The sequence below is a fragment of the Canis aureus genome, chromosome 3 (genome assembly GCF_053574225.1).
Source record: "Canis aureus isolate CA01 chromosome 3, VMU_Caureus_v.1.0, whole genome shotgun sequence".
In the NCBI taxonomy this organism is placed as follows: Eukaryota; Metazoa; Chordata; class Mammalia; order Carnivora; family Canidae; genus Canis; species Canis aureus.
The window spans coordinates 34,257,416-34,282,495 of record NC_135613.1 but is presented as its reverse complement, the minus strand read 5'-3'; the positions used below and the strand labels follow the sequence as shown (position 1 = coordinate 34,282,495).

General features: G+C 50.1%; 1 protein-coding gene across 7 annotated transcripts in view; it reads left to right on the top strand.

The window, feature by feature from the left end:
* The window catches only part of SSBP3 (single stranded DNA binding protein 3), a 163,812-nt gene that overhangs the window by 89,896 nt on the left and 48,836 nt on the right, over positions 1-25,080 (top strand). The window lies entirely within an intron of this gene.

Sequence of the window (25,080 nt, the reverse complement as noted above, 5' to 3'; positions counted from 1 at the left end):
TAATAGAGGACAGTTCTGTTTTGGAAACGACAAGAAAGCGCCTTGTCGAGTGTGACCTGGCCTCTTCTTTGTCCAACCTTCTCCTGCTTTGTGTGCGCCTGCAATGGGTTTTGTTCTAAGGGGCAAAGGAGTTGGACATGGATTTGCCGTGTTCCTGGGGTTTTCTTTCTTTTTCCTTTTTTGGCAGTGGCTGAGGCTTTTGGTTATTTCTTAGTACAGGGCAATTGGGGAGTTAGGGATTTTCAGGACCACTCCAGAGTCTTTGAGTTTTACTGGGTGGTGTCAGGAATGGTAGAGAAGCCAACTTTCTGACCGCCTGCTGTTTTCCCAGCCCACTGAATATGTTGTGGAAGGACAAGTAATTTCTCACAGTGCCATCAGCTTCAAATCCTAATAGGGACATTTCCCCAAATATCAGTTGGATGCAAGGCTGACTGTTTTGAGAACCAGCTTCCTTTCCCTTCTCTTGCTATGCAGTTCTTATATCGTGGCTAAAGCTCAAGACTATGTTGACTTGATCTGGCTTGTTGTAGAAACTTTGGCTCTCATTAGGCTACTTGCAGAATTGTGTATTGTTTGGAGGCGGCTCAGTTTGATGGGGTCTGATGGAAATTTTATAACTGCCCTCAAGGCAGAGCTCATGCCTCACTCCCTCAGGCCAAGCCTGGAAGACAGATTTGCCAAGCAAATGAGTGGTGTCCTAAGATGCAGGAAGATAACAAAACCTGCTTGATAGTCTGCACTGCTCGAAATTAGCGTGTTCTGTTTGCTTACACGCTCTGGGTATGCTGTTGACAAATGGGCCCTGTTCACTCACTAAAGCTGTATTCTGTATGTGTCTCATATACAGTCAGAAGTACATTGTAACTTTGTCACAGTGGTAAATCATACTAGCTTTCCATCTTCTATCCCTGATTATTCCAAATCAGTGAGATTTTTCCGTAAGCCAGCGGCAGAGATTACCTTTTTCTTAGGTATTCTCAATTTTCTGAGCTGACCTAGGGATGACTCCCTGCCCTTCCGAATTGGTGTGTTATTCTAATCTTCTTTGTTATTTTCATATTGTTCTGGTGAGGGGCTTGGGAGTTGTTTGGCAGGGTGTGTGTGTGTGTGTGTGCGTGTGTGTGTGCGTGCACGTGCTTTAGAACATTACTTTATTCTACATCAGGCAGATGCCAGCTCTGCCAGCTACAACTGTGTGACCCTGGCAATCCAATCCTCAGTTGCCTGCTCTGTGAAATGGGTCATATAAAGTATTTACATCTTGGGGTTGGCATGAAGGTAGAGAGAAGTGAGCGTAATAAGTGCTTTGCACCAAACGAACACAAAAAACTGTTTCTGTCACTTTACGGTGATACTACCCATAATAGCTCCTGAGCAACGTCAGATGCCAGGGTGCTGGTCTCACACACCCCTTCCCCAGGGGATAACCCAGGTAAGGGGTGAACACGGTGTCAGGTGAGGCCGTGCTGTGGACATGGCTTTTTACCTGTTACGCAGCCTGGTTTCAGATAACCTGATGTTTGCTGATAGCAAACCTGGTGTCCTGGCCTGAAACTCTATGCCTGTTCAGACTTGTAGCTTTTCCCCTGTCCTCCGGTGGATGTGCTGTGTGACACAGGGCTGACACCAGCCTGAGGCTTATCGCACCAAGGTGTACATTATCACATCCCTCCCACTCTTTAGCAGGTGTATGATCTCCACTCTGTTCTTGGGAAGGCCTCGTGGGTTCTGTGTGGGCCAGACTTAGTCCTGCCCGGCCACGGAGGCTTACAAGGAGGAATAAGAAAGGAACCCATGAGCTGCCAGCCTGGATAGAAGGGTGCCAGGAGTCGGGGACCGAGTGGTAGTGGGGGAGGGGCACCACAGTCAGGTTTTGGGGAGGTCTGGGAAGGGCCACAGAGGAACGTGGGTGGCATGTCCCTGGGGCCTCCAAGGGTAGAGTGTTTGCACAAGTGACGAAGAGTAGGAGTGGATCTTGGTAGAAGACAGGGAAGGGTGGGAAAATGACTAGCAGGTCAGGGTGCCTGGGCTTGGGACAAAACAGAGAGGGCAAAAAAGTCTACCAGAGAGAACCACATTGTGGTGATGCTGTGTGAGCCCTGACCTCACCTGTGAGCTTCCTTCTGGCTCTCACGTTTGTCTATGAGAAGATCCAGACTTGAGTACCTTGCTGCTCTGCCCTGGCTCCGAGCTGCCCAGCCTGGCAAATGCAGGCAGTGGCCTGCAGCTTGACGCTTCCTTCTCTTTTTAAGAAGTGTTCCATGGCCCTGTGATTGCTCACTGAGGTAACTTTCTGTTCTCCTAACTGGATCTAATTTGCTGTTCCTCAGCCATGACATCTGATAATAGAAATTTTACTATTTATTGAATGCCTTTCATGTGTTGCCCACTGTGCTAGGCAGGTGCTGTGCCTTCCCCGACTGTGGAAGGGAGGCATTCGGGGGACCAGTAACACTGGAAAGGGAAGGGCCTGGGTCTGTGCTGGGTAATTCACTTTTCCCGAATCACTTGATTTCTCCTAAGGACCCTGGGGAGTAAGATTGTGGTTCCTCTTTTACCCAGCTAACAGCCCCAAGGTTTTCAGGGTGCAGATGTCAGAGCTGGAATTTGTTACCTGCAGCCGTGCTCCCCTTGCCACACCTCCCTCCAGACACCTTGGCACTGGTCTGCCTGGCTCTCTGCCTGTCATGGTAGATCTTCACTGGGTATGCTAAGTGGCCACATCGGTCCCGTGAACCTCACCCCTTTGTGGTAGCATTGGCGGTGCCAGGGAGAGGGGTGTTCTGGGGTTCTCTGGGGTCACCTTCTCAACAGTCAACAGCTGAGAGTTCTTTGGACCAGGCCCAGGGGTTGTTTCCACGAGTGAGGACTGGTCAGTTTTCTGGCCACATTCCCAGACTCAACCTCCAGCCTTGCACCAATGGTATTTAGTCTTTATCAGCAGAAAATCCTGGGGCCTGGCTCCAGCGACCCCTCCAGGCTCTGCCTTCTGCCTCTGCCTGTACCATGTAGGCAGCCTTTGCACGCACACATCACACCTTCTGCCTAAAATAACCTGTTTTTCTAGAGCCCCACCTGCCGTGTCCTTTGCCCACCCTCACTTCCTTAACCCCCATTTGGCCTTGCCCTACCAGCCCTTCCTCCTCCAAACGGCCTCCTCTGCTCCCCCTCGTGAGACTAACCCTGTGACCACAGAACGTTTGTGCCCACTTGGAACAAGTTTCCTGGCCCTGGGGGGGAGACCCACTCCAATGCTCTTTAATTCAGGAAATTGAGAAATTGCTGTTGTGTTCTACAAGGCAGCTGGGTGGGCAACTAATTCTAGGCCACTAGTCACACTGGGCCATCGTTCCCAGCTCTCTTCTCTGTGTGGTCCACAGCTCTGCCGCCTGTTCTTACCAGAACCCCCAGGGTGGAGTCCTGCTCTGCTTTCCATGTTTTCTGTCATTTGGCACCAGTATACCTGACTGAGCCCTCCACTAGTTCTAGCCGAACGTCACCCCCATTCATCCAGCCTTCAGGGCTCAGGGCTGCCTCCCCGCTACTCTTTGGCTCTGTGCTTCCTACTGTCTGAAATGTTACCTTCATTATCCTCCCGTCCTCTTCTCTGCATCCTGCTCTCATTCATTCACAAACATCACAATGTTCACAAGAATGCAACCACACCTATCCTCTTAACATTTTCTCATAGTCACATTAAAAAAAAAGTGGAAAGAAATGTATGAGGGACACCTGGGTGGCTCAGTGGTTGAGCAGATGTTTGCCTTTGGCTCAGGTTGTGATCTTAGGGTCCTTTGGATCAAGTTCCGCATCAGGCTCCTTGCAGGGAGCCTGCTTCACCCTCTGCCTATGTCTGCCTCTCTCTGTCTCTCATGAATAAATAAATAAAATCTTAAAAAAAAAAAAAAAACAGATGAGATTCATATCAGTAGTATACTTATAAATGAGTATGTCCACAATACTATAAGTCAGATATAAGATATAATCACTGTAAAAATAATTGATGAGTTATTTTACATACTGGCTTTTTTATATCAAGTCCTTGAGATCTGGTCTTTGTTTTAACATCTCTGAACTGCCCACATCTTGAAGTACTCGGTAGCCCACTTCCATGCTGGACCATGTGGATGTGGAGATTTAGGAGCATGAGATCTGTAGAGCAGTGGACATGGTTTATATTGTCTCTTGACTCTGCCATTTATTGGCACTGTGGCCTTGGGAAGGGGACTTTCCAGCTCTGAGCTTATGATCTGCAGAAGCACACGCCCTCACCTCCTGGGGTTGTTGTAAGGCCTGAATGAGGTGATGCATGCAGAGGCTCAGGATAGTGGTTGTGCATGTTGAAATGATGAACCCTGACTGGTTACCAGGGGCTGGCTTGATGCCAGGACCTGCCACCTGCCGCTGGGCTGACCACACAGGTGGTCGATATCAGACTGCCTGAGAAGGACCGCAAGTGACAGAGGGATCGGCCAGCTCAGGGTGGGAATGAGCAGGAGCACTGAGGAGGGAGTGGTAATCTGGAGAGGCTTCCTGGTGGAGGCTCCACCCCAGACTCACCTCGGCTTCCTTGGTCTCCAGAGCCCTCTGTGACAACTCCAAGCAGCCCAGCGGCTCCCATTTGCTCACTCTTTGTCCTGTGTAATTAGTGCAGTGTGCTTCAGTCTTGTCTCTAATTGTGTCGTACAGCGTGTACTTTATTATATCAGGGTATAATACCGTCAGCCTGGCGGTTATCTTGTTCACTAATTGTTTCACGTGTCTGTCTCGTCTGCCCCGCCAGATCACCCGCTTCTTTAGAGCAGTGAGTGCATCTTTGGTGCCTTTTGTCTCCTCTGCCATGGCAGGGTGGGCCTCAGGACCCAGATGCGAGTCCTGCATCTGCCACACTGACTTGTCTGTGGCTGCAAAGAAGGCACTCTCCCTCCTTTTACAAATGAGCAGGGTGAAGCTTCTATTAGGCCCTCACATTCCCTGATCCGGTGGCTATCCCTCCATTTGTGGATCTTCAGTGTTTTCAAGGCGGTGAATGGTCATTTCTTTGCTTGAAGTATTTATTGAGGACCCCCAAAGTGCCAGGCCTTGAGGAGGGAATGAACAAGGCAGGATTTCTATCCTCAGGGGGCTTAAGGCTTAAAAACAGGAATACATATAAGGGAATAAAACTGGCAGTATACCTAATTGGAGTTGTGACTGCATTCATTCAGCATATCTTTGAATCTGGTGCTAAGCACTGGGGGTGTCACCATGAATGACACAGGTTGGCCCTGCCCTCACACACTGGGTGGAGAAGACAGACGCAGATGGCCATGAAGGAAGATGTCATCCTGCACATGTGGAGGTGCTCAGAGGGAGAGTAGGGGACACTGGGCTGGGAAGAATGGGGGTGGGAGCCTTTCTAGGGGTGTTTTGCCTCTCCTGCCCAGAATCCAGAGGGGCGTGCACAAAGTTGGCACCTCCCTCCTTCCCATGGAAGCGTGTCCCAAGGCTGGGGTGTTTGCATGCCTGCCCTTGTGCATATGATTTGGGGGAGGCTCGGGGAGGGCTCCAAACACAAACCAGATGAAGGCGGTGCCTGCGGGTGCCTGGGAGTAGGGGCGGCCCCCAGAGCATGTGGCTGGGTCACCCTTTATAATTATAACACTGTGGTGAAGGCCCCGGAACCCAGGGTGGTGGCGGGCGGGGGAATGCCGGCTTCCCATCTGCTCAGCCTCTTTGGGCTCTGAATGGATTAGTTCTGTTTGGGTTGCAGCTTACTGTTGTGTGTGTTTTTCATCCCCTCCCGTTTGTTCTCTCCCTGGCCTGAACGCCTGCTCAGGAGCAGCGAGGGTCCTGGTGTGGGAGGGAGAATTGCGAAGTGGCCATTATCCAAACAAGAAAGGGAATCTTTGGAGTTTGCATTCTCCTGGGCTTCTATGGAAACTAGGATGTGGCTGTGTTGGGGGGGTGGGGTGGGGCGGGGCGGGGTGTTGAAGCCTCTGGAAAGTGAGAAGATAGGGTGCAGCTGTAGAAACTGGGGTATGGTATGGTCTGTGTGAGTGACCCCCACCAGGTATGGTCTGCTCCAGAGGTTAGTTGGTTTGCTGGTGGTAGTGTTTTTGCAGATGGGATATCTGGATGGGCACTAACTCATTCCTACCAAGCAATCTTGGTGATGCTTTTGTATAGGAAACTGTTGGCAGAGAAGTAATATGGGCTGTGTGATATGGTTAAAGACCCACGTGGGCCTGCTGCTGACCTCACAATGTGACTTCTCTACAAGCCTCGGTTTTCCCAGTCTGTCAAGTGGGGGTGTCGATTCTTACCTTGCGGGGCTGTTGAGAGGGGGAAGCAGGTAAGGTGTGGAAGAAGACTTAGTGCCACCCGTTAGGTACAGGAAGTGTTCAAGAGCCTAAGGGTGTCCATCTCTTAATGCCACACTAGGGGCATGGGACATTTGGAATGTTGGGAGTGCCCCAGACACTGCTGGATTCCTTGATGGGCTTCAGGGAGCTTCTGCAGGTAAAGCAGACTTGTGGGAAGCCAGAAGCATTACTTCTACCTCCTCTTTGCAATAGACAGGTGTGGCTCGTCACTCCTGTTGGTGTTGCCTTAGTGTCTGTGAGGAGCCCTGTCAAATGGATGCTTTGGAGAGAAGGGTTGGGGAAAGCAGGAGAAGTAGCCACAGCCTTTGCCTCTCGGAGTCCACATTCTAGCTTAGAATCAAAATTTCACACATGTGGAACAATTAGAGAAAAATAACAGATGGTGTCTGATCAGATGTCACCACTCTGTGAAGCTGTCCCAGACTGCCCCACCCTCTGGCAGAAATAATCCTTCCTTTCTTTGGGATCCTGGAGCCCAGTGCAGGCCTGTACGATACCATGCATTGCATTGGTTTATAATTGGTCATTTGTGCCATGAATTGTGCAACAGCATATGTTCGTTGAATTCCTCCCTGTGTCAGGTCCTGTCCTTGGTCCTTCCTCTTGTCATTGTCGAGCACCTGGTTAGGACACTCTTAATAGTTTCCACTTGGGGTTTCCAGGCTGGCCTGTCCCATTTCCTTCTCTGGGGCTCCTGGGCTGCCTCCACACCTCTCTCCTGCCCCTCTTTCTTGGATGTTTGGTCCTGGTAGCACTCTCCTGAGTTTGGTTTTGCTGTGGGGGCTTTTGGCCTATTTGAAGGAGTCAACGAGGACTCAGGCCCCGCTGCCAGCCTGGTCTGCTAAGGAGCTGTGTGATATTAACACTCTCTTTCTCCCTGGGCCTTCATTTTCTTGACTTAAAACAACTAGGATTGGATTGAACAGTGTCTCTGGTATTGGTTCTGAGACTTGAAGGGTTTTTTGGGAAATGGAGTGGGCCTAAACATGCCTTTGGTGTGCTGGATCCTCAGCTGGGCCTTGGGAGATGCCTAAGAGACTTTTTGTGGGATCTCACAGTTGAGTGGGAAAGAGGTTACATAGCAGATGCTGATGGTGCTCCAAGAGACCTGTTGCTGGATCCCAAGAGAAGGCTCTACCCAGAGGGCTTCCTATATTCGGGGAAGATTTCTATGGGTCCTGCAAAGGAAAAAGGAATAGCAGTTGATGACCTAAAGGGGAGTATTTGGAAGAGAGCATTGCAGGGTGGTAAAGGAATAGTTTGCAAACACTCAGAAGCTTGAAGAGACTTGCTACATTCAGGAAGGAGGGTTTGTGTGGGCGCAGCTGGAACTGAGAAGGGCCCAGTCCAGCTGGTATGCAGCCCAGAGCATACAGTCCCCTGAGCTTCTGAACCTGCATCGTTAGTGGCCTGGTTAGGTCAATCTGGGGAGAGGAACAGGGACCAGGGGAGGACTGGGGCAGCTACAGCAGTGAGGACACTGGTGAGTGCTCCAGGTTTGAGGACCCAGTCTGGATGGAGAGTGAGGTGGATGGGTACTGAGGCATTGTATGGTGGCTGAGACGTTGGCTTGGTTCACCTAGAGCTAGCATGGTTGGAGGATTGCCCACATGCACTTGACCCTCAGATATTTCCCTAATAATTGATTGCTCTTGTGCCCTAGAGGGTGGGCTTAGTGGTGATTGTAGGCAGCTTAGATATAGCTGAGGGCATTTTTTTTTTTTTTTTTAAAGCCACCACTATCCAAATTGTCCAAAGAATGAAAGTGTGATGGAATAAGTGGCACCCTGGCCAGGTTCTTGGCACATCTGTCTCCTATTGTGGGCCTTTGTTTCCTCTTTGGTGAACTGATGGGACTGGGGAGACAGTGGCCAGGTCCCCAAGATGCGCTAGCCCACCCCATGACTGCTGCCTTTTTTTTCCACGTGGCAGGGTTCTTGGCAAGTGGAGTGGAAATTGCCAATGTCTTAATGTGAGTCCCACAGGGGGTGGAGATGGGTGTGTATGTGTACTTGGCTGGGCGTGCCCCCAACATCTCCCTTGGATGGGGCATTTGTGTGAGCCTGGCTCGGAACCTGCGTGGAATCCCTTCCCTTCGAAAATATTATCTTGCCTATTAAATATTAATAACAACCAGCCTCTCTCAGCAGGACCGAACCCCTAGCCTACTCTGGGTGGTTGCTGACTGTGTGTGTGTGTCTCCATGCCTGTCCTTGACCCAGTGTGGCACCTTGAACAGAGCAGAGAGAGAGAGTGTGTGTGTGTGTGTGTGTGTGTGTGTGTGTGTGTGATTGTGTGACAGAGTATGTAAGAGAGCATTTGAGTGTGAGTGTATAAGTGTGTGAGAGTGTATGTGTGAGTGTATATGAGTGTGAGTATAAATGCATGAGAGTATGAGAGCGTTTGTGAGTGTATAAGTGTGAGAGTGAGTATAAGAGTGTGTATGAGTGTGAGACTGTGTATGTGAGTGTGAGAATGTGTATGAGTGTGTGTTATTGTGTATGAGAGAGTGTGTGTATGACAGTGTGAGAATGTGTATGAGTGTGTGAGTGAGAATGTGTGTATGAGAGTATGTGTGAGTGTATGACTGAGAATGTGTATGAGACTGAGTGTATGACAGTGTGAGAATGTGTATGAGACTGTGTGTGAGAATGTGAGAATGTGTATGAGAGTATGTGAGTGTGTATGACAGTGTGAGAATGTGTATGAGTGTGAGAATGTATGAGACTATGTGAGAATGTGTATGAGTGTGTGTGAGAATGTGTATGAGAGTGAGTGTGTATGAGTGTGTGTGAGAATGTGTATGAGAGTGAGTGTGTATGACAGTGTGTGTGAGAATGTGTATGAGAGTATGTGTGTGTTTATGACTGTGAGAATGTAGGAGTGTGTGTGTGTTAGAATGTATGAGAGTGAGTGTGTGAGTGTGTGTATGAGAGTATGTGTGAGTATATGTGTGTGTGTGTGTGTGTGTGTGTGTGTGTGTGTGTGTGTGTGTTTGCTACTTTGGAGCTGTGGCAGAATTTCTCACCACTGCCAAGTTATTTTCTTGGGATGTATTTAGATAGAGGGGATGATCGAGAAGTGGATGACATGTATTTGCACCGGGATGTTTGCACACGTTGACTGATGTCCAGGAGCTGGATACTTCCTCAGCCCTCCTCACACACTTATCAGGAAGGGACGTCGGGGTACCTCCTCTCAGAGGGGTGAGGGGTGGGGGGAAGGGTGCTGGCAGGACAGGTCTTCTCTTCCAAAGATGCAGAGCAGCTGTCTGGACTCCAGACCATAGCCCTCTTCCCACTGTGAATGGGGGAGACAGTGGGGGAAGGGGGAGGGAAGCAGTTGTGAGCCTTGCACTCTGCCCAGAGGGGCAGCTGTCTCCTGGGGTGCAGTGGGTGTTATCACACCCTGGAAAGATAGGGAATAAAATTACTTGATGCTTTACATGTATCGAAAGTCCTAGGGACAGCGCTGGCTTCCAAGGTGGGTGGCACGCCTGGCCCTGTGTCCCCCCACCCCCACCGCCCGCTCTAAACACTTCTTGCCTGCCTGCCCCTTCTGCAGCACGCACCCTCTTCTTACAGTCTGAGTTTGTGACATCTGCACACAGCATGGCGTGGAAAGGGCCGAGGGGTCCGGTGCGGGCCGGGGGCAATGGTCCAGACCCGTCCTCTCGGGTCTCCCCAGACCTAATCAGCTTACCTCAGGCAGGGCAGTGCTCTTCTGTTATTAAATGCAGAGCTGTGGTCTGCATGATGCAGGCAGCTTTAATGAGATTAGAAAGCTTAACCGAGAGGCCAATTACATCTGGGCTCGTACCTGTTTGGACGGCTGTCTAAGCCCCGACCTGCATCCAGAGGCTTCCTGCAGGCCTCCTGGGAGCCTGGAGGGTAAGGGGCAGGAGAGGACTGCCCATCTGGCTAGTCATCGCTGGACCCACGGTCCATTTTCCCTGGTTAGGGCAGAGGCAGAACCCAGGAGGAATCTGCTAGAACGTTTGATCCAGGAGCTCCCAAAAAGCTGGATCCCCGCAGCCTGGGAAGGGTGGGCAGCTGGGTGGTTGCAGAGCTTGCAGGTGCTTTTGATGTACAGCCACGTTTAAGGACCAGGAATCCAATCCCCACTCCCTTAGTTTTGTAGGTGAGGGGAAGGACTGTGGGGGGTGGGTGGCACAGCTAGCCAGGGTTTTGTCACCTCAGCTTCCTCCTTTCTTCCTGCTACTTTGGTGGTCTGGGGGCTGGGGGTGTTGTCCTTCGGGTAACACCAGGTTTTGTGTTTGTTTCAATATTTGTGCCTCACATTCCTGCATGAGGTAGGCCAGGCAGGTAGTGACGACTTCCCATTTGACAGATGGTCACGTTCAGGTTGAGGAGACCAGGCCCCAAACTGGTGTCAGAACCAGAGGGCTTGGTCGCAGGGTTAAGGTTTTTTCCCTTCTATGACGGATGTCTTCTATATGGTTCCCGCCAGGGCCATGGGGTGGGTGACATTGGTTTGTGATAGCAGGAAGAACTGTAACCTTGTGAAGATACCTCACCATCGTGACCTTTACCAGCAAGACAAGTCAGATGTGAAGCAAAGGAGTAGAGTTCCCACGTCCAAGTCGTTGGGAGGTTTGGTGCCCACCTTGAGTGGTGACTTGTTTCCATTACTGGGAATCATGGCCGGCAAACTTCAGGGGGGGTCCACAGGTGAGCACTGCCTGGCTGGTCCCCTCAGGGTGAGTGAGGCCTTCCTCAGTAGAGCAAAGGCATAGAGGAGGGTTTTAGCAGGAGTGTCTATTCAACAGGTACTTATTTATTGAGTACCCGATGGATGGAGGCCAGGAAGAATTCTAGGGGAGGCTGCAGAACCTTAACTTTCATAGACTCTGTGAAGCAGGGCTTATTAGCCCAGTTTTACAGATGAGACTGCCAAGGTACAGACATCTTTGGATGTCTGGGACATCTAAGTCCCAGACCCGACTCTTGCCCTTGACCCATGTCTGTGAGCCTGGGGCCACATCTACAATAGAGGGACCATGGGAGCCCCTCCTCTCTGAGTTCTAGATTCAAAGTTTCTGAAGGCCTGTGGATTACCCAAATCTCATTAAAAACTTATGTCTTTGGTGGAGAAGACCCAGGCCATGGCCTCAAATGGAATTAGACAAAACAGAAGAAAAACAGACTGCTTTAGACGTGTTTGCAGCAGAGGGGGGCACTTGGTCATCCATCATGGATAGTCCTGCCATGTCTCTGTGACTCACAAGTTTCAAGCTACGGCAGAAGCAAGATTCAAATTCAAACCTTTCCCAGGGTTTCCATGTTTCTCTTCTGCAATGATTGCTTGAGGAGAAAAACATAGGAACACTGGAAGGTATGGCCCCTTTTTGTCCCTTTTCACATTTGGGTTTATGAAAGTCTGTTCAGTTCTTTAAAGTTACATCTTTCTAAAGGTGGAAAATAAGGAAGGAATTTCCCAGAAGAGCCAGGCCTAGCTTTGTCCAAAAAGCTCTTTCATAGTCTCCAGTCATTCGATGGTTATTGATTATTAGGCATAGTAAATATTTGGATTTTGTTTTTTGGAACCAACAATCCTGCAGGGAGCTTTTGTCCTTCCAATAAGGCCACATAGAAAATACTGGAAGAGTCACTGGTAGAGTTTCACATGGGCTTGGAAAATGAAAAAATTATCCTGCCCAGGGTGGCCCAAGGGTCAGATGGAGAGTTGAAATGGCATTTGGGAGGGAATGATGGTCTGGGCACAGGTTAGGAACCAGAGAGTGTTCCCCATGACTGAAGCTCAAGGCACAAGAGAAGAGGGAGGTTGGAGGAGGGGGAGGGAAGGGATGACATGAGATCACAGCCCTTTATCATCTTGTTTGCTTTAAGTCTCATGCCAACCCGAGTAGAGGTGTTGTCTTGCATTGAGGGAGCATCTTGAGTCGGGGTGAATTGCCTGCCTCTCCGAATTAGCTGGGGACCTGGAGGCCCTCATTCCACTGTGCTCTGCCCTTTACTACAGCAGCCCTTGGGTAGGAAGGAGTTCATTGGCAGTGAATGTTCTATTGGATGATCTTGAGACACTTGCAGGTGAAAGTTGGTATCTTCTGATACTGAGTTCTAGCTCACGAACCTTCTCAGGGACTTTGCCCTGGGCTGGGAGGCAGGGACATTTGAGCTGGCTGTTGATGAATGACTGAGAGTTCTATAGGTAGATAAATGGAGGGTAATAGGGAGCTTGTCTGGGAGAGAATGCAAAAGTAGCACAGTGTCCCTGGGGCAGTGGAGGACCTGAGGCCTGGTTGGTGAGAGGCTAGAGCCATTCCCAGGGCGTGGTAAGCAGCGGGAGAGGGCAGAAGAGGGGTGCAACCAGAGGGCCCTGTGGGCTCCTAGAGCCTGGTCTCTGTTCTACCTCTTTTCTCTGCCTTTCTCAGGTTCTCAATTCCATGTGAAGTGAGGGATTGAATCAAGGAGGAGGAAGAGGACACATTCTTCCTGAGTGAGCTCAGGGCTGGCTCTGTGGCTCATCTCTGATTGCAGGAACCATGTCTCTTAGAAACCTGTGGCTTGGAGGGTCCAGCTGTGAAGGGCAGTCCTCCGATTGGCAGAGGATTCCTGTCTGCGGGGTGCATTTTGTGGAACAAGGAGAAAGGCATCTCAGAGTGGAACCTCTGCCTTGCAGCCCTCCTCAGCTTCCCACCATGCCCAGGAGGGGCCCCTCCCACCTTTGTGTCCCCAAGCCCCATAGGTGGTAGGCAGGTTCTCTCAGCTTCATTAAGGAGTCTCTGGAAAAAGAGGCTCCTTGGTCAGTGGTGCAGACCTCTATCTTCAGGGAGATAGAAAACCAGGACATCTAGTCTATCTGAGAATATCACTAGGCTTTGGTTTAGAGATGGAAGAGAGGCGTGGCCAAGAGGGCTGAGAGAAGCGGCCAGATCTCAGCAGCTCATAATTCAAATCCGCTTACTGCACCAAGTCCACTGGGCTTAGTCTCGACTTCCTTCCAAAGTGGGAGTTTAGCTTCCTGTCATGGCCTCACAACTATCAATGCTTTGCCCAGATGTTAGCTTTAGCTAATTTATAGCTGTCTTGGGAGGACAGGTATAAAGATGATCCCATTTTACTGACCTGACCAGTGAGTCTAGAAGTGACCTGCCCAAGTCATTTGCCACAAAGGGCCAAGTAGCACCAAGGTTTTTCTGAATCCCCAAAGCTTGACTTTTGCAGACAACGGAAACAGTGTATTCTAAGACAGGACTGGGTATTTTGTGTGGGTGTGGGTATATGTATGTGTTGTTTAGAGGGAAGGGAGTGGTTGTATGAATGTAGCCACATGGTAAGTTAGTGAGTGACTGAGCTAACTAGTCTTAGAATTTGACTTTGTAGATGTAGTGGATATTCTTGAAAAGCAGGATTTCTGCAAGGACTTTATTCATCCAAAAAAATACTTACTGAGCCTGCACCTCGTCTGTGCTGTGTACATCATTCTTGCCCCTGTCCCTGGGAAGACAGCTGGTGAATTTAATAAGGAATTAACAGTTAGATGTGGCAAGTGCTGTGATGAAGAACACATAAAGGACGAAGAGGCATCACCCTGGGAGAGAGTGTGGAGGGGTGGTCCAGGGAGAAGGACCAACCTGTGCAGAGGGCACTTGGGTGTGCGCATCAAGTAAATACGGACAAAGGAAAGGCCTTCGTGAGCTGGAGTCCTAAATATGTGTCCATGATAATAGATGATTCTTTCTCTATGAGACTTTAAGTATCTCACTTGTTGAACCCTGATGAGCTTCTCTATAAAGACTTTCTTTTGTAGTTTCAATGCCCTATATGGAGTAGAAGGCGTGCCACCTCTATGGGAAATTCTGGGTCCGTTTTATTAGCCATGTTTGGGTCAGAATTCTCAGTAGATAAACTCCTCTGTCCCCTAGCCTTTGACTGGCTAGGTCATCTCTGGTGCTTCCAAGCTGGGCTCCTGGCCCCACCTCATTAGCAGGTTTCTCGCTAGGATCCCAAAAGGATATGTGTTCTGGGATGCTCTGGACCCGTTCTGGGGCAATGCTAGCAAGAAAGCCCTGTCTTACACACCTGATAGACACCCAGCAAATATCTGTGGACCTCTCTGTGGGAGCTCTGAAGAGGCCCTCCCCAACTCCTACCCTGCCCTCGAATCCTCCACGGGTCCATAGCAGGCTGCAGACTTAGCTCTGTGGGTTGGGGCTATATCAAGGACCAAAGCAGACCAGCTCTTGGTGTATACCTGACCTGGCTCTTCAGCCCTTCTGCATCACTTTTGAATCAAACTAAATGATCACCCTCTGAGGTGATTCACTCTGAAAGCTTGCTAGGGTGGGCTCTGTTCCACAGTGCCACTGAGCAGGGTGGGAGTGTGATGTGTTTTTGAGGGGTTGATTCCTGTAATTATAGAACTTGAGTCAACCAGACTGGCTGTGTTTGGTTTTTTGGGCACACAAGGTACCAGAGGATTTACCTTTCCTGCTTTAGAGAGGGAGATATGTGTATAGCACCCCGCCCCCATCACCCTCACACACAGAATCTGTGACCCTATAATCTTCCTATTGGGAATGTTAACATTTCTGTAAAATGAACATTCTAGTTCCTTCATCTCAACAACACTCCCTTGTGTTTGCTCACAACCCAAGGAATTGGGAGCAGGGCAGGATGAGAATTACTTCTCTCTAGTCTAATCTAGTGCAGCAGACCTCCACCGTGAACTACTCGGTGCCTGGCTGGATTCTGGGAAGGTTTCCCGGACCTGTTGCATTTGGGCTGTGGCTTGAAGGGCAGGTAGGGCAGCAGGGGAAACCATGGGAGGGCTTGCCCCAGCAAGAGGAGCATGCACACCAGAAAGTGGCCCCTGGGGTCTATGATCTGTGTTGGCAGCAGAGCCAAGCCATCAGCATCTCGCGGGGCCAGTGCCTCAGGGGCGTAGGAGGAACTGAGTCCCACAGTCTTTCTCTCTTGCAGAGCCTCAGGCCTCACTCACCTTGACTCTGTCTCTTTATAAATGAGGCACTGGGGCCTCTGAGAAGAAGGGGGCTGCTTTGGTGTCTTGTTCCCCCAATTAGTTTTGGCTGGAGTCCTTGTTGAGGCTGAGCCATAGTGCCCTGTGGTGTCAGCTAAATGGTAGAGGGAAGGGGATGTGGACTTTGAAGTCAGGAGGACCTGGGTCCGATACCCAGGACGGCTGTGCCCTGGCCTGCTGTATAACTAACTGCTTGTTCTCTTCACTGCCACAACCCAGGACTGTGGCCAGGGTCAGAGAGAAGTCCTGAAGGGCCAGGCGTTAGGAGGCACCTGTTATTGTCAGCTGCTGCTGTCCCGGCACTCCTGAGGGCAATGCAGGGATAGGGAGAGAGTGGCAGGAGCCTGTTACCTCCAGAGGAGCAGAGCCCTGGCTTGGGACCACTCCCTGGCCTCCGTAGTCCCCCGGAGGGTGGACACACGGGCCTGGGTGGGGGTCAGTGAAGGCTTCTCTCCCCCTCGTACCCAGTTGCTGGTGATCATGCCTGGCAGGTGCCTGGGAGCCAGCTGCCAGGGGCCTCTGGACAAGGTTCTCTGCTGTCTACGTCTTTGGCAGCACCAGCGCCTGAGCGGGAGGCAGTCTGGCACCCGGATTTCAGGCAGGAGAGCCAGCTCTGCTGTCCCCCCATCTGACAGCTGGGCATGGAGGGCTTCCCGAGTGGACAGTGGCTCACTCTCTAAGTGCCCAGCATCTCATGGTGTTGTTTGGTCCAATTTCCTTTTGCATTGTGACCTACATCATTCTCTATTTGCTAAACCCTCTGAGCAGGCAGCAGTAATAAATCAATTAATGACTCCGATGAATCGTTTAATGGCTGACAAAATAACACTAAAGCCAACAGCTTGCATCTCTCCAGCAGTACCAAAGGATGCTGGTTGACTGGGGTGGGGGACGAAACAGAGACTGTTAGCTAAATTAGTGCAATTAATGCGTGCTTTCAAGGCGGAGGCGGCATCTGCTCAGCTCTGAGCCTGTGCACCGGTCATGCAAACCACTGTGGTGGGCCACTCACTGGCTTCTCTGGCCAAGTGTCTGCCTTTCTGGCCTTGATAACAGGGGACCCCAGTGAACTTTTCAGACTGTACATTTGTCCTGTTGCAGCAGAGGATGAGCCGAGGGCAAGTGACTGTCCCCGTTAAATTTGGCGCCAGCCAAGCAAAGTGTGGTCTCCTGTTTTTGAAAAATGTGCTGAGGGTCATGCCTTTAGTGATTTCTTCTAAAGTTAAAAGTTTCTAGAAGCAGGCAATTTTTTTGTTCTCTGCACACCTCAGTCCTGGCAGGATTAAGTTGTCATTGGAACTGAGCGTGTGTGTGGGTCCACGCCAGGGAATTTTCTGCCTTGCAGAGGCAACTGCCAGTGTTCTTGTTAAGGAGCTGTCACTGGCCTACTATGACATGTTTGCGGTTGTAAGTAGCTCCTTTAAGACTGTGTGTGTGTGTTTGGGGGGGGGGGGCGGCTAATGGTGTAAACCCAGGCCATGAAGCTCATCTCTCTTTAAGAAGAGAATCAGTGTTGTACAAATAGTGTGCGGCTGATCCACTCTGTACTGTTCATTTGTGAGGGCACCTCTAGCCCTTAATCTCCCCCGTTTTGCGTGTACATGCCTAGAACCCGCGCCCTGTGCTGTGCAGCCCAGCCAGAGAGGTGTTTGCACATGGCGGAGGGTGCCCTGGCCAGCATCCATGATATAACCAGGTATTAATTATGTGGGACTCCACCTCTTACACAAACGGTACCCTTTGATCCAATTCCCAGAAGTTGGGTGCTCCCTGGGATGGATGAGCAAGGCCCGGTGGCATGGTGGCCCTGGCCTTCTCAGCACAGGGAAAGAAGCCAGTTCTTCATTCTGGGAATATCCTGACTGGAGTGCCTTTGTTTTCATTTTTAACAATGAAATCCTATTTCTCCACATGGGGTAGAGAGAGGCCACTCCTCAGAAGCACGACCTCTGTTGAGCAGAAGATGTCTGTGGATAGCCCTGACCCCCTTTCCTTCCCTGGCCTGCTTCATGTTCATGGAATCCTAGGAACTAAGCATGTTTGATGTCGGCCCGGTGCTGTGTTGCTGGTTCAGGGGCTTCTGTTTGCTGATCACCTGTCTCTGCCTGGACCTGTTGCCTGAGAGTCCTATTTCAAGTTCCCCACGCCCCAAAGAAGATAGAGGGCTCCCCCCTTTAGAGATGCCTGTGAAGGGCTCCTGGAGAATGGAAGGGCTGGGCCTTAAACCCTGACCTCTGTTCTCTGGTCAAAGAACATCTTGAAGCCATCTTGGAGCATCAGCCTTGAAACTGAGACCAGAGAAGCTGTGATGTGTCTGAGAACTGGGCTCTGATTTTAGCACACCTGGGCTTGACTTCCAGTTCTGCCCATCTGAGCTCTGTGACCCTGGACAGATCCCTTGATGTCCTCATGTGGAGTCCCTACTGGGTTGTCGGGAATGCTGGGGGGAACTGGATAAGCTGTGGCCAGAGTAGCTGGATGAGTTCAGGCAGCGGTGGGGGGTGGGTGGCTGACTGCCTTCCTGCAGAACAGCCCCCCTTTAAGGAGGGAAGTGAGTAAGCCCCAGGCACGCTGCCCCTCTCCACCCCCTCCCCCAACCCCCGATATTGGGCTGGGCCAGAGCCTGGCGAGGTGGAGGCTTGGCAGCATCTATGCTCTGAAAGAGAGGCTGTCGGGCCTGGCTCCCGGGGAGGGTTGAGATGACAGCGGTAATCTCTCACCTCTGTATCACCACCCGCATCTTCGAGTCCTGCCATCCTCTAAGGCCTGGGCTTGAGTGCCACCTCTTCCGTAAAGCCTCCCTGATCCCACTAATCCCCGCCTCACCGCGCCCGCCTGGAGCACCTGCCCACACCCCTCCGCTCTGTCACCGCGGCTCATTTCATCCTCCTCTGGACCTCGAGGGCAGAGCCATGCACTGTCATCTGCCGCCCTGGCAGGCATGGCGCATCCTAGCAGCCCCAGAGCGAGTGTCTGCTGAGCGCGTCCGACGCATGTAAAGCCCTTGTAACCTTTTCAAGCTCCCACCTACCTTGTTTTTCCTTCTCTTCCTAGGGTAATTTGCCAATTAGATCCAGAAGACTTTTCAATGGGTTCATGCATTCCTACACACACACACACACACACACACACACACTCCCACCACCACCACACCCCTTCCTGAAGGCCAGCTCAGCTATTTGCTGGAAGGAGCAGGGTTAGGTCAGTCTACTTAGGAAGAAGAGCAAAACGTGTAGATGATCTCAGATGCAGAGACTGCTTTGTGCTTGCCTCATGTTTGTAATGATCTCTTGTTTCTTGTCATAAGTGTCAAAAAGCATTACAGAACCCTCCTGGGGAACTACAAGGGTGGCAGGGAGACTGTTTGGGGTTTCTGGACCCAAGATTGGGGTGGGGGTGTGGAGGGAAAGGGAGACTAAAGTCAGAGCCACTTATGATGATGTGCTTCTCTGTGCCTGTTTCCTTACTGCTAAACAGAAATGACCTCTTTGTGGGGCTGTTGAGTCAGTCAGCCATTCTCTTCTCTGTCCTAATCTCTGGGGTCAGGATGGAAGACAGTTGCTTCTTTCCGCATCCTTTCTCTATGTCCCTGAATTGATCCCCCTCACCCAGGAGATGTGGGAAGAAGCTCTGGTGTCAGGACAGCTCTCACGTGGGCCTGATGGCCTGGCTATGGCAGGTCAGGGTCTTTTTTGCCTACCCGTGGCCTCTTTTTCTGGTCACTCAACTGAGATCTCAGTGTGATGCCCACTGTTTCAGCAAAACCACAGCACCTCAGGCACCTTGTCTGGAGCTGAGCAGAGGCTGGAAGCAAGAAGTCTTGAGCAGGTCACACAGTAGGTAGTTTGCAGCCAAAGTGGGAGCCCTTGTCCAGGGACCCTCACTCTAGAGCTCTTCTGTGATAATAATTCCCAGGGGGAAACACCAGACAGTAGTAGGGTAATGTGGCTCTCCCCTCTAACAGAGGGGAAACTGAGGCTGAGACAGCCAGCATGGGTGTCAGTTGGAGAACAGAGATCAAGCCCGCATGTTCCGATTTGTAGCATGCTCTTGCTGTGTCCCAGCTGTGAGCCACCCCAAGTTAACATAGGCCATCACTTCCTGAGGCAACTCACTCTGATGCTCAGATGTGGAAAAGCTTTTTGTAGCTCTGAGCATCTACCTCTGGACCCAGAGCCATCCCTTGGCACCAAGAGATCTTGCACGTCCACTCCTCCTTCCACATGACTGCCCCCTGGCTATTTGGGGCAGGGATCCTGTGTCACTCACTCCTGTGTGTCATCTAAACCTATTTTTAATGCCAGCTGGTTCTGTCTCTTCACATAGCAACAGCTCTGTGTTTTCTCCAAGCTGCAGAATTAGAGCCCCCATTCTCCAGAACAGATTCTCTTCTATGGTCTGTGTGTAAAATCTAGAGGCTTCTTCTGTCTCTCTCCCTATTTTGACCCCACTTCTCTCTATCTTGGCCTTTTCTGTTTGGATGATGACATTCTCTCCACTCCCTTGTCTACATCTCCGGCTCATCTCTCCTGCTAAGATTAACATTCCCTCAAGGAAACTGGGCCCAGAGGGATCCAGGTCACCCCGATATTTTGCACAGATTGCTGAAGCCTCTATCTTGATGATACCGTTGCAAGCATCCCTCCTTCCCCTGGTCCCACAAAGACCATCATTTCTCACTTGCCCTTCTCATGTAGGCAGCACAGAGGTGCCTTCACTCCTCTGAGTGACCTGTGTTGCTGAGCTGCATGTACCCGGCCACATGCCACACACCCTGTGGTGTCCTGGGTGCTTGGCCACATGGCCTGTGTGGAGTTTCAGTTGAGGAAGGCTGTACTTGGTGGTTTTGCATGTGGGCTCTGTGCTGCTACATGCCTAGGCCTGAGTATTGGGGTGGGGCGAAGAGGGAGGGGGTTGCAGAACAAAGTTCCATTTTGCAGCCTTGTAAGTCAGGAGGGGCGGCCAAGCTGGCAGGAGTCCCACGGTTCCCTTGGAGTGTTTGTTTTTATTCAGTTTTCTAGGGGCTTTGTGTACAGAGGATTGTTTTTATTTTTATTTTAAAGATGCATTTGTTTATTTTCGAGAGAAAGAGAGAGAGAGTGCATGCACACAAGCGGGAGGGGCAGAGGGAAAAGGAGAGAGAATCCCAAGCAGACTCCACACTGAGCCTGGAGCCCAACGCAGAGCTTGATCTCACAACCCTGGGATCATGACTTGAGCTGAAACCAAGAGTCTGACACTTAAGAGACTGTGCCACCCAGGCACCCCGAGGATCATTTTATAAGAGGGAAAATGGGTATGATGCGGGGGAGGGAGGGAGCTGTCCCATGTTAATTTGTGAGTGAGAATAACTGGGGTTCTTGGGGTGGGGTTGGAAGATAACACCTTACAGGGTACATCCTCCAGACCCACACTTTGAGAAGGAAGCCTGAGCACTTGTCACTTTCCACAAGATAACTGTGAGTTACGAGGTGAGAGTCTTCTGGGAGCTTCTCCTGGTTCCTCTGCACTGACCATGCTATTCCTGCAGCCACAGGGGACTTCTTGCTCCAGAGCGAGAAAGGGGCCCAGCAGCATGTTTGAGACTTCCAAGTGTGTTTGTACTTGAGTGGTGTTGGGTGGGCTTGTCAGAGGTACATTGGGATGCTCAGCACAGGCATGGCGGTCTCTCCTGAACATCAACTTGCTAGCACAGGATGCCTGTCGCTGTAGGCATGTGTGCGTGTGTGAAACCAGTCCGTGTGCAGGGTGAGGCGCGGGTGAGGCACTGCAGTGAAGCCCGGGGGCCTGGTGGTTGTGTAACCACCATGGGATCGTAAAGAAACCCTACTCTTAAGGGAGAGGGTTGTGGGATCAGTCCTCCTTGGAAGGCTCCCAGGCCACGAACAAAAAGACAGTATGCTGCGGGGCAGCTTGAGGAGCTTCAGGCACTTGTCTGGAGGCACCTTGAGCTTTTCAAGAGGACTGTTGCCCCTGAGTCATGGAGGAAGCAGCTGGCTAGAGTGGGCCACGCCACCCAGGGCAAGGCCTGTTTTCTATTTAGAAAAGAATTTTCAGTTAGTTCTTTTAAAAAATGCATGAGTTACCAAACTGCATGCCTGATTTGATTCTACTTTTTTTAGTCCACGTATGTGTGCCTATGTAGATAAATGTGGGTGAGGGGGGCCTGGGCACGGGGAGCTCAGATGTCACTGGCTGTTACCTGCAGGCTCTGATAACAAAGAGATTTCTGGGTGGTTTTTAATCTTTGATCTCTTAAGTGTTCTGTAGTGAACAGAGAAGCGCTAAAATTCAGAGTCCTCCGGAGAGAGGACTGTTCTCCTGTTCACACAGGACCTGCTCTTTCCAGTCCCTTGCCCCCTGGGTGTGTGGACTGGGTTGAGAAGAGCAGTGTAGAAGGGCCCTGGAGATTGTCATGTCTTGCCCTGCCGTTGGACATGTGGGGAAACTGAGGCTCTTAGCCAGGACCTGAGCCCACAGGGAGGTCTCCAGCTTCAAAATCCAACGCTCTTTATAAATCCTGCTCCAGCAGGAGGATTCCATCCCCGGCACCCACCACAGCCCCGGCAGCTATAGTGAGTGTCAGGGGCTTTTGGTTTGGGTTTTGTGTTTTTAGAGAAAACTCACATGAGACGCTTTGCTGAGTGCCTTAATGGAGCTCTAACTCAAAGCTGGAAACCGCAGGGAGAGGCCGATTCTTAGCAGTCCAGAAAGGCCTGGCTCCAGATGGCCAGGTTTGAGCAGGTCTTTGAATAATAAAAGTCGTAATCATTTATTGAACACCTGCTGTATGCCTCACATCTCGGAGATAGGTAAAACAGCCACTGCTGTCAGGTGCGGGGGTGGGAGAAGGGGGTCCAGTGGATTGGGTTTTGTGAGCAGCAGTTAGTACTTAACCCTTTTGTTGCCCTGTAACACTGCTGGCCACTCTTTTGCTTCTTCAGTCTTTTCTGCCCTTTTGAAAGTTTTCCCGTTATAAATACATGTTGCCTTCGTAATCAAAGAATAGCAGTAACTGTCATAATTCAGGTTAATTATTTGGCTTATTTTTGCTGCTGTGGATGAGGCTTTGAATGATGAAAGTTGTCTCCTCAGTTTCCTGCCACCTTAATCACTGTTAACATGGCTTTCCTTTCCTTGGAGGGTAGCAAAAATCTGTCCTCCACCCAGATGTCAGAGAACTACACCATCTGTTTTCTAGAAACATAGTTACCCCAGCCCTGACATTCAAAGAACCATGGCCCACCCACCAACCCATAGTTCCTAGAACCATGGACTCATTTCAGATTTTGTAGGGAAATGAGATCTCATAGGGAGGGAGCCTTGTAAGTCATGCTCCCATGTTCAAATTTTCATTTAAGAGGTTTTTTTTTTTTTTTTTTTTAAATTCTAAGATATCCTTATGTTATGTCCTTAAAATATAAAGAGCTCTTATTTACCACTAAGGAAAAAGTCAAATACACTAATAGCAAGGGACATGAACATCTTACCATAAAAGTAGATCTACAAGTGGCCAGCATAGACCACTTCAAGAGGTAGTGATCCAAAAAATAAAAATACCAAAGAGGTACCATTTTGTAACTACCAAAGGTATCGAACACTGATGTAATGCATGTTAATTAAGTTGGGTAAGTAATGATACTTCTATATAATATTAGACTCATTAAAAACTCATGTTTTCTTTGGCTGTTTAACGAGAAGGGGAAGTGCTCTTGACATTCCTTAAGAAAACACGGTGGCTAATTTTCTTTTTTCCTTTGCTGTGTTCTCTAATAAGTGTTGTATGCTAAATGATAAATGCTAATTTAAAGAATCAAGTTGGTGAGGCTTTCCAGAGCTTTCTGTAAAAACAAAGTGTTGTCCTGGGTTAAAGTCTGGGGAGGAGTGGATCCGGACGGAGGAGGAGAAATGGGAGAGGGCTGTCTTGAGTCTGCTTTCCTCACGCAGACGTTTGTGTCTCTGTCAAGCAAGGGTGCTTGTGTTCACCTCAGAGGCTGCCTCAGTATTCAGGGAGAGACAGGGCAGGAGAGGGGGTGGCAGGAGGGACCCAGCCTATTTCTAGCGTCAGGCCCAGTGGCTCCTGCCATACACATCACCCAGGGCCTCCCCAGGCAGGAACTCCATCTTTCTCGTCCTCGTCCCACAAACAAGTCAGTGCCACATTTGTTGAATAAAACATTTAGTTAGTTTTAGCAAGACAGGATTTTGGTTTTCCCCAGGCTGTTGCCTACTACTCCCACCTACCCGTTAATTATTGTTGTTGACCTCCCAACCTGCTCAACTGCAGAACTTGTGGGGAGATGTGAGTGGTTGGAGAAAGACCATGTTCTGGGAGGGCCCCTCTGTTTGAGAAAGATGTCATTTCTACTCCGGGTTTGTGTGTGTGTGTGTGTGTGTGTGTGTGTGTACACTATATATGAACTTTTTTCTTTTGGTAGGAGGGTGACTTTTATAAATAATCTGACATTGGAGGGATAGGTAGGTGAAAATGAGCCAAAAACTTCCACTGAAGAATTGGAGGAGAAAGTAAAATACATAGTGAAACTCTAGTCGTGACAATGGAATCTTAGAGACTTAGGACAGAATTTAAAAGCATAGAAACAGATCCAAGCCTTTGTGAGATTTTTGCTTCCGGATTTCAAATGAGTGGAGCAAGGTCATGCCTGAAGAGTAGAATCTGTATCCTGTACCAAAATAAGTACCTGCAGGATTAAAGAGTTATATGTAAAACCAGTCTTTGAAAGAACTTGAAGAAAACGTGGGTGCCTGTTTACGTCACTCCTATTTTTCTTTCAAACTTTTCTGCCCCTGCTTCCGAGGAATGACTGTTGGCTGTAAATCCTGAAAAGTTGCATTTCCACAGAACCATCGAACACAGACATATGGTGCAGCTAATGCATAGCCTAGCATACTCTCCCAGGTGGCCATTACCCAGATAATACTGGGGTGGGGTGGGGGTGCAAGGCAGGTGGCCCCTCCCTCCATCCCTCCTGAGTGGGGCTCTTACCCGGCATGGACCTCACTGTCCTCATTCGTGATGTTTGAGGATGCTTGCAACACATGGCAGGATGGTTAGTAGAGTCTCTTTAATTATAGAGAGGGTTGCATTTCAGTAGGCAGAAGCATTTTAAAATGTTGGGCTAGATTGGCCAGTCCATCCCCACCCCAGTCTCTTTACCTGGGTCTCCTGAGACACCCAGTGCATGCCCATACCGAGCCCTCCTTGCTTCCAGATTACCAAGCTTTCCCGGTTTACAAAACACAGTGCATCCTGTCTCATAATCCTCCACAACCCCAATGAGCAGGCAGGATGACAGCGATCCCCCACTTTTTACAGGAAACTGGTGTGGGAAGGCCACCGGGCTTGCTCATGGCCATCCCCATCGGTTGCTAGTACAGGTAATAGCACTGGAACCCAGATGTCTTGATCCCCAGGGGATATCTGTTCATCTTGCTACATGTAGTGTGTTCATAGGATTCACACATTACCTCATTTCCTTCTATCAAAGTTGGAAGTTAGGAGTTCTGGTTCCTATTTCCTGGCTGAGGAAAGGGAAGAAGTGAATTCTGCTGAATTTGTAGGAGAGAAAGAGGCCTTCCGTTTCCTGACCCCAGGGGGGCTCACTCTTGTCCCGGAGAACAGACCCCTGAGAGGCTGTTGAGTCTCAAATTCAGTCGGAAGGGTAGG